Consider the following 12,850-nt stretch of genomic DNA (forward strand, 5'->3'; position numbering starts at 1 on the left):
AAAATTGAGTCTCGTTTTGGACAATTTGGCATTGACGTGCCTGTGAGACTCAATGCCAATTGAGAAGTTGAGTCTGTAAGTCTCTATCTAAGAGGATTCTTTTTACTTTAAATATGATGACCAGGGGATCCAGGTGACAAACATATTTTCAAGCTTCATCACCTCGAACAGCGTACAGCCTTGTGGTCAATAGGTGCACAAGAGAGAGAATTCCGATTGGCTCAGCTTGGTCACATGCTCATCTCCTGGCCAAGACAAGGCAGGGCACCTCAGCAGAAGGTCCCTCCATTCTTGTGTATGTTGTAGACGGATGTCCACCTAAGAGAGGGAACAGACCCCGGGGCAGGGAAAAGAATCAAGACCCCCTCGTGTTCCAAAGCTAAGGCCAGATGCTCCACACACAGTGTTTTATACAGATGTGGTGCAGAAAGAAAACGAGAACAAGAGTAATAATTGGCTCCACGGAGGCTTATCTAGGTGAGGCCATGTGCATGACCCCCCCGTACGTGGATCGACCTGTCTGAGAAAGACTTGGAGCCCACACATCACACACACAATTCATGTGTCCACAGTTTTCGAACCCCAGACAAGAAATTAGTACCAAAGACAGTGACTTTGCAGTCATGTTTATAAGCCATGAATTCGAAATTAAATGAGCCAAATAGTAGGGTGGGGGCGGGGGGAGCTCAACCCTTTGAAGGTAAATGCCTTGCAGAGTGAAATTAGTAACAGAACGGGTCCCCTGGTACCACAAGGTTGCTGTGTCGCCTTGTTTTCTAACTCTACTGTGAACACAATGAAAGTCGTATTTTTTGTTTTTGTTTTGTTTTAAGAAAACAAATATTTTTTTCCTCTCCCGATACGACACAGAGAAACCTCTGGGGCAAAGTAAAATAAAACCTCATTATTCCAGATTCCACTCATTCCAGAATCCTAATAATTGGGGCTTTGGCTGCATTGAAGCCTGCCTTTGTAGGCTCTTCGAGAAGTGGTTTCGGGGAGCAAATCAATAACGCAAATAAGATGGCAAGGAGATGTCTTCAAGCTCCTGGAGGAAGGCTTCAGTGAGCAGTTTGTATGCAAATAACAGCGGCTTGTTACAGAGGCATCTTAGCACTCATGAAAGGAGAACCGGCTTGTTAGCAGCTAGTTCACATTTCCAAGGGCCCCTGTATCTCCTCTAAAACCCTCTACAAGAGACTCGTAAAAACTGAGAACGAACTGAGGGTTGATGGGGGGGTGGATGATGGGCACTGAGGAGGGCACCTGTTGGGATGAGCCCTGGGGGTTGTATGGAAACCAATCTGACAATCGATTTCATGTTTTAAAAAAAGAAAATAAATATAAAACTAAATAAATAAAACCCTCTGCAATTCCAGTCTTCCGCTCACTCTGGTGTGTTTTCGCTTCGTTACTCTCACCAAGTGATGTGCGGCCATGCGCTCCGGTGCCGAAAGGTAAAGGGTGAAGAACTTTTTTGCCAGCCAGCCTTAAAAAAAAAAAAAAAAAAAAAAAAGTCACAGCTGCCGAAGCATCAAAGTGAGACAATAAGAAATGGCGAGCGGTCAATGCCAGCAAATATCTGGATCAGCAGGTCTTGGGAGAAATATAAATCCGTATAATCCGGTGACAAAGAGAGTAAATTGCCAATAACGCGCTTTCATCTGGAATCTCATCTGACCATGGGAGAACAGGTGCGAGGCACCCATGGCGAAGACGGGATGTGCGCAACTCCTGGGCTCGCCTCTCTACTTGCTGGAAGGGGCGCTGCCCTCTTCACCAATCGCCTAATGAAGCCGATGAGAGCCTCACGTCTACTTGGTTGAATTTCGTTGTTCCCCCTTCAGGGGAATGGGACTCACACGGACCGTGAGCAGAGACGATGGGTGTCACTTCCAAGTCAAGGCGGTTAATAGGCGATGTGTTTCATCCACCGCTGGGGTGTCTTTGAAGACCCCGTGACGGCTTAGGACAAGACGACGAGATCTTAGACCTCTGAGTGACCAGGTGGAAGAGAGACGCCTTCAGTACAGGTTAGCCTGTTCTGACACACCAGCGATTACTGTTTCTGTCTCATAGATGAAGAGGCAGATTCGCAGGGGATCTACGACACGTTGAACATCATACCCATAGCAAGTAGCACGGCCCAGAACAGAACTCGAGACTTCTGAGTCCATGTTCTTTCCCCGAAGACGCAGACGGTGTTGCCTGCATGCACAAATTAATGACCAGCGAGTATTCAACGACCATCTGTTTCATTAACGTGCGATTTCAGAAAAGCCACTTCCACTCCCAATTTGTCTGTATAATCCAGGGCCTCTTAACTTCCTCACTTGCAGGCATTAGAGAATAGGCTATCCACCAGAGATGCCTAGAACATGCCATGAACCTCCACTGTGTTTCATTCTCTTTTGCAAAGGCTTCTTCATAAAATCAAAAGAGTATTGTTAGGAGTGAGTGGTGAGAACAGTCTTGGGAACAAAGAAAAAAAGTAAATATAAGTCCAATTTTTCATTCTGCCAAATTCAAACAAACATCATTTTAATGACCTGGCAGCCCCCACAAATTCAGCAGCCACCAGCTAAATAAAAAGCCCATTCATTTAAGAAAAGAAGTGTCAACACAGGCATTTCACGTAAGTCAGGTCTCAACAGCAGAGTGACCCTGTGTGTGGTGACAGGCATATGTGGGCTGGGATTAGCTAAGCAGCATCACCAAAGTAAATGCAAGGACAATCTAGAAACTATTCCTCCATCCCTGACCCCACTCACATACCGTCTCAGGGACCGATCTTGATATCAATATGGGGAACTTTATTGGGATTTTCAGGGTCCCACAAGTTATCAGTCTGCGAGAATGTCTCCACCAGTGTTCATAAGTAATAAACTTATGGTACCAACTTTTTTGGTAAAAAAATATAAGTTGGCACAAGACCATCCAGAACAATCCAGCATATGCCTCGTAAAACTACAAAGTTCCTACAAGAAAACTTAGGAATACATCTTTATGACCTTGGAATAGGCAGAGATGATTTAGAGGGGACCCAGAAAGTACTAAACATCAAAGAAAAATACAATTACGGAACAAAGTCAAAATTTTGCATTTCTGCTTGTCAACAGACACTGTTGAGGAAATGAATAGGCAGGCCACAGACTGGCAGAAAGCATTTGTAACACTTAGATCTGATAAAAAGGACTTGATTCTGGAATATGTAAAGAATTCATACAATCCAATAATAAAAAGACAAACAACTCAATAAAAACTGAGCGAAAGATTTGAACAGACCTTAACCAAGAAACATTCGACCAGAAAATATTCAAATAGCTAATAAGCGCATGAAAGGGTATTCGACATCATTTGTCATCAGGGAAATGTAAATTAAAACTACAATGAAATACTACTCCATGCTCACCAGAATGGCTAAAATGAGTAAGACAGAAAACACCAGATATTGGCAAGGGTACGGAGCTATCAGATCTCTAATACATTGCTGGTGGGAGTATAAAATGTTACAACCACTTTTGTTGTATAGTTAAATATATAGCTATCCTATGACCCAGCAGTCTCCTAGAGAAACTTTTTTTTTTTTTTAAGAAACTTCTAAGAGAAGTGAAAACATATGTCCACAAAAAGAACTTGTCCGTAGCAGCTTTACTCATAATAACTACATGCTGGAAACCACTCAAGTGTCAATCAGTCGCGGAACGGATAAACACATTGTGGTAGACGCATACGGGGGAATACTATATGCCAATAAAAAGGTGCTAATTGCAGAGACACGAAATAATATGGATGTACTTCCGGAACATTATGCCGAGAGAAAGAAGCCACATTCAAAGACGATTCCATCTACACGGCGTTTTCAACGCGAGAAAATTAATATGCAGTGATAGAAATCAAGCCAGTGATCGCTTCTGGAGCTGGGGGGGGGGGGTCGGGGGTCAGGGGTTGATTGGGAAGGGGTACAAGGATGCTTCTGAGACACTGGAAAATATTCTCTATCTTGCAAGGGGTGTGGATTATATGCATTTATCAAAACGGATAGGAGTACTTAAAATCTGTAAATTTCCACTACATGTACATAATCTTTTGAGTTTTAAAAAAGCAGAGAGAAAAAAAGGATCCCTTCTATTTTAGGCCAAGGCTAAGAACAGCCCTCTAAGAGAACTCTAGAAACGAAGGAAACCAAGGCCTCACCCAGATCAGGGGAGGTGACAGGCTGTTTCTCAACTAATTTGCAGTCTTGGACCAGGGCAAGATGAAATTCGCCAACCCACCCATCACAGTGACTGCACACTTTTGAGGACACCATTTAGACTAAGGCCAGTGCCAGACACGTCCTGTGTGCCTCTTCAAACCTTCCGGTTGAGCTCTTACTCCAGGCACCTTTGTGATGACCCATCCTGAGCAGGCTCAGGCCAGCTTCCCCGAGGACAGCCTGATGGTGCCACACCTCACCCTTTTTACTCCGCCATGAAGCTTCTCTGAGACCCTGGGGTAGAACGCAGAACACGGGGGTATATCCAGGAGGGGCAGATGAGTTACGCTGGTGCAAGCTGGTGGACCAGTGCATCCCTCTGTATTTGTGTGGGGCACTTCCTAAGCTCCTTGCAAGGTCCCTTGGGATGCAGCGCCAGTTACCCCCACAGTGGTAATGGATCCCTTTACTGACTTGCCCTCCTTCCCTTCGTCACTCCCTCCTTCTTTCACTCCCGCTGCCTAGGGTCACTTTTCAAATAAACCATCTGCGTGCAAATCTTTGTGTAAGGCTCTGCCTTCAGGGGAACGAAGGTTAGACAAGGCTTGTGAATACATATGTACAGAAATAGGCATCTACACGTATAAATGCTTCCTTGGGTGCGGAAACCTTGTGTAACACAGACCCCTATTCAACTGGCTGCTTGCCTGGAATGCTGTCCCTGGTATAAACTAAAAAAGAGACCGATGGCCTCCTGCTAACAGAGTCAGCTCTTGCTAAATACACACCTTGAGAGGAAACATAGCAAGAGTCCTTACCCAACATCTACATCGTAACCACTCCCTTCTACGTAAATAGTGAACCCATCCCTGGGCCGAATTCAACCCTGGGAGTGTGAGGTCACTGGAGTTGTGCCATGGATCCTGATGCCACTGACAAATCACTAGATGATCTATGGGATATTATAGCTTCCAGGGGGCACCCATCTTGTCAGAGACAAAAACTCGAAACTTAAGGTTTTCATTTTCGAATGGTTCGCTTTCTCACGCACAGTGAATTATAGCGAAGTATCAAACCAATATTGGAAGATTACAAACATGTGGCAGGCACTGGCTGTTTCTGGTTGTACCTCTTGTTGGGTTCCATGGTCTGGCCAGTCCTCAACCACCACAAAAGAGGGTGCTTTTTATTTACGCATTTATCTAATACCACCTTGTTACACAAAAAGAGAGGGTACCCTTTTTTTTTTAATTGTTTTTAATGTTCATTTATTTTTGAGAGAGAGAAAGAAAGTGTGAGCGGGGAAGGGGCAGAGAGAGACAGGGAGACACAGAATCCGAAGCAGGCTCCAGGCTCTGAGCTGACAGCAGAGAGCCCAACGCGGGGCTCGGACTCACGAACCGCGAGATCATGACCTGAGTGAAAGTCGGAAACTCAACCGACTGAACCACCCAGGCACCCCAAGAGAGGGTACTTTTGAGGGGCAGAGGAGGATTTGGGTCCGGTGGGCTCACATATCCCTTCTTCATTCATTTTTTTTTATATATATGGTGCAGATCATGTGGCCCCAGGAAAATATTTTCAAGTAAGGAATTTCTTTGTATTTCTGTCTTTCTTTGGGGAAGTAACTCACCCTTCTGTTTTTCCTTTGTCTTTTTTTTTCTTTCTTTCTTTTTTTTTTTTTTTTTGGCTTTAAAGGAAACTAGTTAATGAAAGACAGAGTGCAAATATGACAAAACCTCTTCAGCGCAGATAGTTCATTAGAATCAAATGGCTTGTTACAACAGGCTTTCAGCTAAATTGCTTAGTGTATGTTTTATTAAAAAAAAAAAAAAAAAAACCTTTACAAGGCATCTGCCAACGCTTAACCAGAGTGGCGGGGTTGGTGTGTTGGTTTTCCTCTGCTGGGAAGATTCTAGAAAGTGGTAATGGGATGTGAAGACAATTACATAGAAGCATGTTGATGAAGGCTGGAAAAACAAATGAGGAGCTATTAAATCTGCTGGAATTGGGGCCAAGCTCTCACCGTGCAGAGACGCACAGGCTTGGGCTCCGTCGAGGCTCGGTGCCATCGAGGCCGTGAAGGATCCGTCAGCCGCCATCGCAACCACCACCACTGCTGTCGACCCCACGCGGCCACCCCCAGACACAGATGGCTTCGGAAGCAGAGGGAAGCCCCACAAGCACGGTGTTCGACAGAGGCGCAGCGTGGACTGGGGAAGGGATGAAACGCGCCCTGATTTTGATCGGGTTTTCACAAGTTTACAGATGAGCCTAAAAGAGACTCTGGGTTTCTCTACCCAGAGAAAGGCGGCATAGATGTCTGCTGAAGGGGGGAGTCTGCCATGAAATGCATGAAACGTTGCTCAGGACTGACGCTGTCCCATCTGAAACAGGAAGACGTGATCGCAAGCATGGCATCCTGGCCCATCCCTGCAGGTATCAGCTGGTTCCTCGCTTCCTTGGGTTTGCTCATCAGGCCCTCCGCTGCGAGAGGCCCCTCTTTCTCGCATTGTCCCCAGGTCAACAGCGCCTCATCGGCCGTGACCCAGCTCCTGGCTCATCTTCTCTAGGAAGTTTTCCACTCAAGCTGTTCCACTTGGAACCAGACTCGTCCCCTTCCTCTGTGTCTTCCTACCGTACCCTGTCCACCCTCCCGTCTCACGCCCTGCGAGTACTAGAAAGCAAATTCCTGGGACGCTGGAAGCTGCCTGACTCCTTTCTGCATCCTCACCGCTTAACATCGAGCACACGGTACGTGTTATGACTAAAGAAATTGATGTTATTTGAGGCAATTTGATTTCTTGACTTGAGAAAGTGAAAACATATTGGAAAACATTCGGACATATTCAGTGCTACAGTCATCTACGGGCTCCAGAAGATCTCACACAAAGCCCTGATAGAGCCAGGGAGGAAACACACTCTGTGGGATGGTGGAGGGTCCCCTGCTCAAGCTGGTGTCAAACCAGCCCCTTGCACCTCTGCTCAGTCCCTGATCAAAACACACCCTCGATTTCCAGAAGAAAAACCCAGTTGGGGCAGATGAATGGGGAAGATGAGAGAAAGCATTTGGATGGTACACAGGGGAGGCTCTTAAAGTCTGCACTTCTGTAACTTCCGCAAATATTCCTTCCAGAAGAGTCTTTGAGAGGGAAAGTGCACTTTGATCTTAAACACGACCTCTTTGGAATCCCCAGGGTGGTGTTCGAACCCACCAAGTTGCTAAGAAGCCACGGAGCCACAGGCCCCTTAGTCTAATATGTCCGCTCCCTGCTGCCTCCTTAACCAGACGGCTACACGACAGAGCTCCAAGACTGAAAACCTACCCTGAGCAAAAGTCAGAGGAAAATAGGGACAGAACCGGCCCAGAGAAAAGAACGTAACGTAGAAATACTTCTGCTCCTACAGGGAGAAGAAGCAGTCGTTTTGCCGCATTCAAAAAGACGGTTTCCTGCAACTGGTCGCAGAGATAAAGCCAAACACACCAGACCTCTTGGTTATCCCCCTGGTCTAACACACTCCCGATGACAACGCGAGCCGATTTCGGAGCAGGTGAGGGGATTTGGGCCGCACGCTCCCCAGGGGAGGGAAGGCTAACTCAGCTGGAAAAAGGTTGAGGCATACAGTTCGGTAAGCAGAGTGCAAACAAGCGGGGATCATTTTAACTCCCCATACAGCTGGACTGACCACACAACTGTCCCCTCATATCGCGCTCGTAACTGAGAAGCCACAATTATCCTTTTGAGCACATTTACGAGGAGGCATGGGGAGCCCCAGGCATTATGGGTGAGACCATTTAGAGCAGGTGGATTAGGTCCATGAGCGAGGATTGTCACATGTGCTTCCCTGCAGGGAAGGAGAGAGGAAGCCAGAAGGCCAGCTCCACAGCAGCCCGTACTATAAAAGGGACGGGGCAGAGAAGAGGCAGGGATGAAAAGGAGATGAAAATGGAAATAATAATGGAGGGAGCCAAACAACAATCACTGACTTCTTTAGAAATGCCAACAGCTTCCAAAGACTGATGAGTCTTTGAGCCACAGAGGTAACTCTAAAGGGAGGCAAAAGTCTTGTTTCTTTTTGTATTTCCCCTGCACAGGGTGAGTTACCCCAAACTCAGGCTGCCTCTCCCCTTCCTCTCCAGTTTCTAAGCCTCAGGCAGTGACACCTGCACGCTTATCTACAGCTCAATCCTACACTGAACTATAGCCTCAGAATCGGACATGATTCCTGACGCTTCTGACATGTTTTGGATCATTAAGATAGATAACGAATCATTTACATTCTGCAAATTCCTTTAAAACTTTTCCAAAGAAATCATTTGAGTATGCCTCCCCCACCCCCAGATCTGGAGGCAAGACGACTCCTGTCTCCGTGTGTCCCCAGTCGCTCCCTCCAGTTTGAATGGAGGACGACAAACAAGCAAATTCTCTGCTGCTTTCGCCATTACATGATTTTACTGCTTGTTCCCACTTAAAAACCCTGGGACGTGAAAATCTCCACACATTTCACCTTGCTCATAAATGCGTGAATGAATGTGTGTGTGTGTGTGTGTGTGTGTGTGTGTGTGTGTGAATTTTGAACTTGGCGGGGGTGGGAGGGTTGGGGGGGTGGGAACTGATAAACCAAAGCACTGGCTTATTTTCCAGGACCTGAAGACTTCCACTTAAGCCATTCTCAGAGCGTGACAAAAGATTCTGGCAATTTCTACCAATGAAGCTAGACGTTAGATGTCTAGGAAAGCCAGACATGTAACAACTCAGGTGACAAGACAGGAGCTAAATGCTTAGTGTTCCCAGGGAATCCTACTTTGAGGAAACAAGTCCCTGATGCTATGGAAGAGACCAGCAAGCAAGCAAGACTCATTTGTCCCTCGTCCACTTGTACTTTGTTCCTTCGCACATTCATTTGTACACCGCTTTGTTGGAATACGTCCATTCCATGAAGCTAGAAATGTCTGCATTCGCATCCAAAACAACAACATAATCTTTCATAAGTTGTTTCCTCCTTTACGCAGGAGAGAAAAGCGAAGTCTTAAGTCCAGCAGAAAATTTCAGCCCCCTTCCCTTTTGACCTCGTGGATACCAGTGGTTCTCAAAATAGGCTCCCTGGACCAGCCGTGTCAGCGTCACCTGGGAACTTGTTAGAAATGCAGATTCCCTGGGGCGCCTGCGTGGCTCAGTTAGGTGTCCGACTTCGGCTCAGGTCATGATCTCAGCTCATGGGTTTGAGCCCCACATCAGGCTCTGTGCTGACAGCTCGGAGCCTGAAACCTGCCGCGGATTCTGTGTCTCCCTCTCTCTCTCTGCCCCTCCCCTGCTCGCTTGCACACGCTCTCTCTCTCTCTCTCTCTCTCAAAAATAAACATTGAAGATTTTTTTAAAAAAAGAAATGCAGATTCCCAGGACCCTACTCTCCCCCCCCCCCCCCCGCCCCAACACACACACACCAGTCATGCCTGACTGATGCGGAGACTCTGGGCACACACAACGCACGTTTCCATAAATTCTGCCAGTGAGACTCGTTCAAGCATGAGAGCCACTGCTCTCCTTTATCCGTCTTCCTTCTTTGGAACATCCACTGCTTACAGGCTGACCCCTCACTGCAATGAGGCCGAAGAGGGGTGGCCCCATAACGTGCTCTTAGGTAAATGCTAACGGTTGGGTTTCCCCCCTGGTCTGTTGCTGGGTATGCTATATTCTCCCCACTTATTTGATGGGCACACGTGAAACCCAGAACAACATTTCTCTATAAAGAGTGTCGGCATCTTGCACTGACTTCTTAGAAACTTTCAGCCGTTTCAGGCAACAATCCCCCACGTGGCCTTAACACCCCGAACTCTGGTGAATGTTACGATTGTTTTGCAGACAGGAAGTGACTGCAGCATTAACACTATCCAGAAGTGAGTGGTGATAAACTCTGGCACCCCTACAAAAAAGAAAAACCAGGCTCAGAGACGCAGGAACGTAAAGAATACATTTCACGGTTGAGAGGAAAAACCCACACGAACTCAAAACAAAACCGGTTCAGATAAACCTTGTTCCTTGCCATCTATAAACAGAGCGAGTTCAAGGGAGAATCTTTTGGCCCCCAAAAGAACTGTGGAATGAGATAAGATGTTTTCTCCTTCGTTTTAATGTGTGGCTTGCCTTAGCGCCCCATTATAAAGGCATTTCAAATATCCATTAATGATTTAATTGACTGAGGCCCCCCTCTTCCCTGACGACCCTATTGGGTTTATCTGGGCAGAACTTCCTGCTATTATCTTAAGTCTCTGGCAGCTTAATGAAGGCTGTAGGTCAGCAAACACTTTTTTTTTTTTTTTTCAAAATTGGAGGATAAACTTACAAGGGGTAAACACTCCTTCAGATGTTAGAGGACACTCCTGCCCCAACTTGACTTGAATGTCTGACACGCTGCTCCAAGAAGTCCACGTGGCCCCGGGCCGTTAAATCATGTTCACGTAGGACATTCCTCTTTGGGCTGGGAATACAATCCAGTTAATGAATTTACCTTCTTCACGTATCACGTACTGGTCAGAATACCCACCACGAAAACCTTTGTGCTGAATACTTTCAAGTCTGTATCATTTTGAATTCCTACAGGAAAGTCAGCAACTGGTTTTGGTCTTTCGTTCGTTCGTTCGTTCTTTCTTCCAAAAAGGAACACTCACTTCCAATCTGTTGTGACACATCTGAACTGTGAGACCTGGCTGTGGCAGGAGCAGTGACTAGAATTCTCTGTAACCCAGCTAAACTCCTTTTGACGGGTTCAGGGGAATCGGTGTGTTTGTGTTGGCTTCCTGGGCCTTCAAGGCTCAAAGACTTAGCCGACTCAGGCACAGGTCGGCAGCCGGAGAAGGCATTAGTCTCCCCCACGTATCTACCCTGCAGGCTTCATGGTCAAGAACTATGGCAGGGAGTTCAAGTGATTACTTGCTTTAGGAAAGCAAAAGCCAACAACCCAAGAATCAACGACCCCGAGGAAAGGTCAATAGGCCTCAGTGCTATAATGGATGTAACAAATATTTAAAGAAGGATAATATAAAAATGCATTTGCTCATTTTGATTTATTTCCAATGACTTGGCTTTCACTCTGCTGAGTGGTTTGCAAATTCAAACTTGATTTCTGCTGACTTGTTTAGCCACACCACCTCTCTTTTCCTTCCTTCTGTGTGCCTTTCAATCATATTTCACGGTCCCTTCCAAATGGACCACAAAGTATAGCACCAGAGATATTCTCAGTCTATCAAGTAACTACATATTAAGTGGTTTTATGAAGCGGGGAATCTGAGCCAAGATTCTGTAGGATGCCGAGGAAAAAGCCAGGGCTCTTGGAAGACTGGTCCAGGCCACAGTGAATGGTCAGACTCAGTTCATTCCCAACCAGAGTAGACAGAGGAAAACAAGCCAGGAAGGACAGTGACCGGGGAGGTGCTGCCCTGTTCTCCCTCCGACCCACCCAATCTACGTGAACCCTAAACCACAGCTGAGGACCGTCCTGGTGCTTGCTGGGAAATGATCCCAGTGCCTTCTTTGGGTCAAGTGAAGTATGCGGGGGGAGGTGGAGATGCCAGGTGGGAGATCCACACAGACTGGCACTTGTCCCCACCTCCATATGAGTTCCCACACACCCTGTCTGGAAACCGAAGCGCACGGTGCCTCTCTCCCAACAATCTCCCACGAAGCTTCCCCGGGCTCTCCAGCCCCTCTCTGAGATTCTCAGCCCCACCCTCACCATCACACCCGCTGCCCCCTCTCTTGTCCCCCCCACCGCCTAGAACAGCACCTCATCCACACTAGGTATTTAGCGAGTGCTTGCTAAGTGAATGAAGAAAGTCCTGTCTGGTAGGTGAGGAAACTGAGGCTTAGGGAGGCCACCCAACTGGTCATTCAATTTACTCAAGGTCATCCAACTGATCAGAGGCAAAGCTGCCTTGCAAACACAGCTATGTTTTTATAAGTACATGGAGACAGAGATGTGCTCGTGATCAAGGGAACTGGAAGCTATAAAGACTCCTGATTCTTCTGCCCAGGGTCCATGTAGCACAGGTGTGCTTACTGAAGGCCCTGGCCTCTGTGACCCCTGCACTTGTCCTGCCGAGAAATAGGAATATTAATACTTTCGGTAGACGGAGAATTCGACCTTAATGGCATGTTTCTACAACTCCAGAGAGTGGTCACCTGTTGAGAGACATCACCTGCCGCTACTCATCCTATTTGAATGACGGAGACTGAGTCGACACCCAACCTAGAGGAAGCACACTGGGGACCCCAGATGAACCATATACACCACCGTAAATCCCAAGTGCGCGCGTAATAACAAAATGAGTTATTATTAGGAAATCTGCTAAATGCCTAGAATTACAACCTTCCCCGGTGTTATCGCCCTTAGAAATGTTGCTATAACAAAAATTGATTAGGGAGAGAAATAAAGAGTGCTTGGGGAACGATTAATGCGCTTAGATTCAGGAACATTTATTGAACAAAGGATATTTTCCAGATGCTCTGTGTTTTCATAGAAATAATAACCGAAACCTATCTCCTGGAGGATGTGGGAATCACTATAAAGAGGAAGTCCCTCGTGAGAGGGACCAAATGAAGGTGGGAAAACATTACGGCCAAGAGTTTTCTCGAAAGAAGACCAATACACCGG

The sequence above is a fragment of the Acinonyx jubatus genome, chromosome D2 (genome assembly GCF_027475565.1).
Source record: "Acinonyx jubatus isolate Ajub_Pintada_27869175 chromosome D2, VMU_Ajub_asm_v1.0, whole genome shotgun sequence".
Taxonomy (NCBI): domain Eukaryota; kingdom Metazoa; phylum Chordata; class Mammalia; order Carnivora; family Felidae; genus Acinonyx; species Acinonyx jubatus.